Raw genomic sequence first — 5,228 nt, forward strand, 5'->3', positions numbered from 1 at the left:
TTTAACCCCACATGGTCTGTCCCACCCTAAGTAGGGCCCTTCTGATAAGGAGAATGGATTGTTCCCCAAGGACACCTCAGGTCAAGCCGATCAGGGATGACCAAATTTAGGGTGCCATCATGACTCTAGAGCCCGTCTATGCCTTCCTGTCACCCATACAAGCCCTTCCTGTTACACCTGTGGTTACCTGTAATTAGGGGGCTGGCAGACCCCTAGAGTGCGTGTAAGCCTTGATTGGAATTATATTCGTGCTCTCTGCACGGCTCCGGCTCCGAAGTCATGATGGTCCTGGAGGTGAGCACCTGCATGTCTTATCTTGTCTGATGTCTCTTTAAGTTTACCCCTTGGGCCCATTTGATTGTGGAGGCTGGTACCCCACAATAGAGGTTAAGATCTACAATGAAAAATGGAGGGTGATGACAACAGATCACAAAAGGAGGACAACCCTACATACTGGGAATCACGGCCAAGTTGACGCCTATTCTGGGGGGCACACAACTCAATCCATGGCATAATACAAGCACTGAGGCACCGAGCCAAAGACTAGTGTCACCCCCACTGTGCAGTCACCATCCAGATTCCCACATCTGCCAGCTCTCTCTTTCTCTCTGTGAGCTCTTTGAAGATACATTGAAACTCTTTCTCTCTGTGAGCCCTTTGAAGATACATTGAAACATCCGCCGATTCCGCTCTAAATACTGCAGTGAGTGTTTCCTAAGAATCGTTGTCTGATGTCACCTTAATATTAGCTTAATACCACCCTTCATAGCTACTACATTCAAATTTTCTCAATTGTCTTAAATAATGCTGCTTGTTGGTGACCTAGAATCAACACTTTATTTTTGAAGGACAGCTGGCCCTGTCCTGGTCACAATTCGCTGGTTTTCAGTATATTTACAAGGTCATGCAACATGACCACGGTCTGATTCTGCAACAAGTACAGCACACAGGAGTGAAACCCTGGCACCTTTCACGGTCTCTCCCTCCTCTTAGCTCCTGGCGGCCCCTGCCCTACTTTCTCCCTCTATGGATCTGCCTCTTCTTCTTCTTTTTTAATCGTTTTATTAGGGGCTCATACAACTCTTTTTTTTTTCCCCTCCGGGGAGAGCGCGAACACAGTCCCCCATGACCACAAATGATGTAGTCGAGTTTCCCACATTTGGGGAAATCCCAGGGGTCACCACATCTGGAGTGTAATGGATAAGCCTCGCCATGGGAAAGTCACCTTGGTGATCATGGTATCTCCCCTGCCAGGTAGGTATTGCTCATACAGCTCTTATCACGATCCATACATCCATCAATTGTGTAAAGCACATTTGTACATTCATGGCCCTCATCATTCTCAAAACATTTCCTCTCCACCTAAGCCCATGGCATCAGCTCCTCATTTCCCCCCTCCGTCCTCGCTCCCCCCTCCCTCATGAACCCTTGATAATTTATAAATTATTATTTTGTCATATCTTGCCCTGTCCGACGGTGTCCCTTCACCCACCCTCTGTTGTCCTGTCCCCCAGGGAGGAGGTCACATGTAGATCCTTGTCATCGGTTCCCCTTTTCCAACCCTCCCTCCCTCCACCCTCCCAGTATTGCCACTCACACCACTGGTCCTGCAGGGATCATCCGCCCTGGTTTCCTAGGATTTGCCTCTTGTCCAGCTTTCTTGTCGGTGGGATCGTACTTTGGGGCTTTTGTGACTGAGGCAACATAGTGCTCGGCAGGCTGGGCCCATTCATGTTGTGGCGTGTATCCATCGTTCACCCTGTTTCCTGCTCTGCCGGGTGAACATGCCCTGTTTTATGCTCCCACTTGTCAGATGACGATATTTGAGTTGCTGCTCCTGTGACTCATTCGAGGGGCCCTGGTGGTGCAGTGGGCCACTCGTTGGGCTGCTAACGAGAAGGTGAGTGATTTGAACCCACCAGCCACTCCTTGAGAGAAAGAAGATGTCTGTGTGAGTCCGGGTGGACTAGAGAAACAAATTCAGACGCTCCTGTGTGTATAAGAAAGAGCTTTCTATATAAGAGCAATTGAATATTGAGAAAACATCCCAGCCCAGGCCAGATCAAGTCCAGAAGTATGATATTAGCCCATATGTCCGATACCAATCTATAGATTCCTCTTCAGACTCACGCAACACATGCAATGATGTCAAATGCAGGAAGATCACAGGTCAGTGGATGGAAAATCTTGTGGATCCAGTGGTGGTGGAAGCATCTCAGTGCTGGCGTGGGTCTCCATGTGGCCCCTCCAGGTCCAGGACTCTCACTGCCATCCGCATTGCCCCATATGTCTTGTCAGGAGAGAGTCTCTCAGACAGTGAGCCCAGAGAGTCTCTGGGTCTCCTGCCTCCAAGGAGGAATTACAGGAGTTCCCAGAATCCTCAGGAGAAGGCCAGGCCCACACAGAGGTCTCATTGGCTATGACCTGATTGACAGGCTAGACCCCACCCCTTCACTCTTAATCCTCTCAAATTGACAAATGATTATCTAGCTACCACATGGTACCATGGCAGAAACCCACAGGGGGCAGTTCTACTCTGTCCTATGACAGGGTCACTGGCCATGGGCACAACTGACATTGTGTGCTACTTTTCCTGCGTATGCACCTCGGCTCCTGTGGACGCTCTGGGAATGGAATGGCTGTGTCCCTGGTAGCTTCGCGTGGAACGTTTGAGGAGCTAACAGAGGATCCTCTGAAGGGGCTGCACCGGCAGGGCAAGACAATTCCAATGTCTCTCCCTCCTCGCCCACACGTGTGACTGTCTGCCCTTTGACGCTAACCATCCTCACCAGCTGCCTGCCATCGAGGGATGTGAGTTTCCCAGACTGTAGCTCTTCTCGGGAGTAGAAAGCCTCATCTCTCTCCCGTGGTTTCAAACTGCTGACCTTGTGGTGAGTAGCCAAATGCGTAACCATTAGGCCACACACACACCCCTTGAGTTATCTAGTGTAGCTGTGACAGAAAGGCTCTTTGGGGGAAAGACGAGCAGTGTCAGAAGCCCACCTGGTCAGGTCTCCCCGTCGTAACTGACTGGATGTCAAGAGAGACCACCGAGGCGACAGGACTTGAACTTCGAAACTCCCAGACCCCTTGGGCGTCAGGGTAGAACAGTGCTCTGTAGGGACTCCTTAGCATCGCTTTGTTTTACTGCCTTGGCTGTTGAGGACACACATGATATCCGCATGTACCCTCCAGCGACATCCATGGCATTCTTTGCGGGGTGAAGCCAGCCGCACCCACAGTAACACAGACTCACTGTCCCCACGGTTCCTGTGGGACTCTTAGGGTTTCTGGGTGAGAAAGACCTCGGTCTTGAAAGAATTCACACCGCCGCCTGGTTTGTGACCCAAGTGGTTTTTTTTATAAAGGTTAGCACAGCCGTTCTCAACCGGGGGGGTCGTGACCCCTCTGGAGGTAGAATGACTCTTTCACAGGGGTGCCCTTAGGAACCGAGACCCGCTCCTGTGTCCGTCTCCAAGCGGTCCTCCCACACGCAGATGCGCCCACCTACGTGGTCACTACGTGGTCACTACGGGGTCACCACCACCTGCGGCTGTGTTAAAGGGTCCCAACATTAGGAAGGTGGAGGACCATTTCTCCTCCCCCCCTCCCCCTCCCCTCCTCCTCCTCCTCCTCCTCTTCCCCCTCCTCCCCCTCCTCCCCCTCCTAAGCAGCTGGGGGAAACAGAAGGGCTTCTGCAGGCTGCCCGCTGGGAGGCGTGGTCAACGGTACCAGTTCACCCCATTGGCTGAATTAAACTCACCTGGCCTAGATGGGCCAATCCAGGTGTAGCGCCCCTGTCTGGCAGGGAGCTGGCTTTCAGAGCATGCACCGTGGACACGCATGTCCCTGTCCACCTCAGAACAGAGCTCTGCAGTGGCCGTGATAAGCTGATTCCGTCCCACAATGTGTTTTCTGTTTTGCACAGTGGAGAAAATAATTGGGATTGAGACTATACATCGAGCTCACCATGGCCACACGTGCAATTTATGTATTTTATTTTTAAAAATCATTTTATTGAGAGCTCTTACAGATAGCCTAACGTCCCATAGTTGAATCACATCAAGCAGTATTGTACAACTGCCACCCCAATCAGTTTCGAATCATTTTCTTTCTTCTTGAACTATTTGAAATCAGCTTCCTTATTCCCTCCCCCCATCCCGTACCCCCCCAGGAAAGCCTTATCCTTCTTTTCGATAATAGTGGTTTTTGGGTGTTCCCCCCCCCATATCTTACACACTCCAATATGTCCATTCACATACAATTCTGTTGCTAGCCCCTTGAGTGGGGTTATACAGTTATCAATGCTATCAGCTCCCCATGCACACCCACCCACACATGCACACACATGCACAGTTTCATCACACTGGTCACGTACTCTGAGTTGAGCAACAGTCTCACCACCCCCCTCTGGGCAAATTAACATCAGCTCCCTGCCCTCTGCATTGCTTATCTAATCATTTGAGTTGCTGTCTTCAATTTGATATCAGAGAGAGAGATTTTGAATGAATAATTTACTAAAGGCCAACACTCTTTGCTAGTTAAGCCCTTGTTTGGCTTTAGGGCGGCGGTTCTCAACCTTCCTGATGCTGCGACCCTTTCAGACAGTTCCTCATGTGGTGGGGACCCCCCCCAACCACACAATTATTTTCGTTGCTACTTCATCACTGTCATTTTGCTACTGTGATGAATCGGGTGACCCCTGTGAAAGGGTCGTGCGACCCCCAAAGGGGTCTTGACCCACAGGTTGAGAACTACTGCTTTAGGGGCTATGTTAGTCGTAAAGTTTAAAGATGACTGCAGGGCAATCGGTTCAGAGATAGCCCACGGCTCCACAAAGTCTGGAAGCCATGAGCATTTGAAATGCTGGTCTGCGTTGGCACTTTGTATCAAGATTCTTCTAGAAGATGTTCAGTGAGGGGAGCCGGACTCCACCAGATTCTGGGCTCCTGGTAGAAGAGGCAGTTGTTGGGGGGTGGGGACCATTAGCCACACATTCCATTGCCCCCCACCCGGCTGTCGCTCCAGCTGAGCAGATACCAATTATATCTTGGATGGCCACTTTTGAGCTTTAAAGATCCAGACACTAGGCAATAAACTAGGACGTAGACCAGAAACACGAAACATGTTATTAGGCCAATTAACCCCATGAAACCACGACCCTAAACCTCTGGGCAAGGAACCAAATCTCATGATGTTTCTGGTTCTACAGAAACAGTCTCGGCAGC

The 5,228-nt window shown here is 50.5% G+C and overlaps 1 non-coding gene across 1 annotated transcript; it reads right to left on the bottom strand.

The window, feature by feature from the left end:
• Positions 1 to 1,098: 1,098 nt before the first annotated feature.
• Positions 1,099 to 1,262, bottom strand: LOC115870435. Its single transcript, XR_004046710.1, has one exon. It is a non-coding gene; the product is annotated as a U1 spliceosomal RNA (small nuclear RNA).
• Between the last annotated feature and the right edge of the window lie 3,966 nt (positions 1,263 to 5,228).

Source organism: Echinops telfairi, unplaced genomic scaffold (assembly GCF_000313985.2).
Source record: "Echinops telfairi isolate 266 unplaced genomic scaffold, ASM31398v2 ScPeMD7_655;HRSCAF=1070, whole genome shotgun sequence".
Classification (NCBI taxonomy): domain Eukaryota; kingdom Metazoa; phylum Chordata; class Mammalia; order Afrosoricida; family Tenrecidae; genus Echinops; species Echinops telfairi.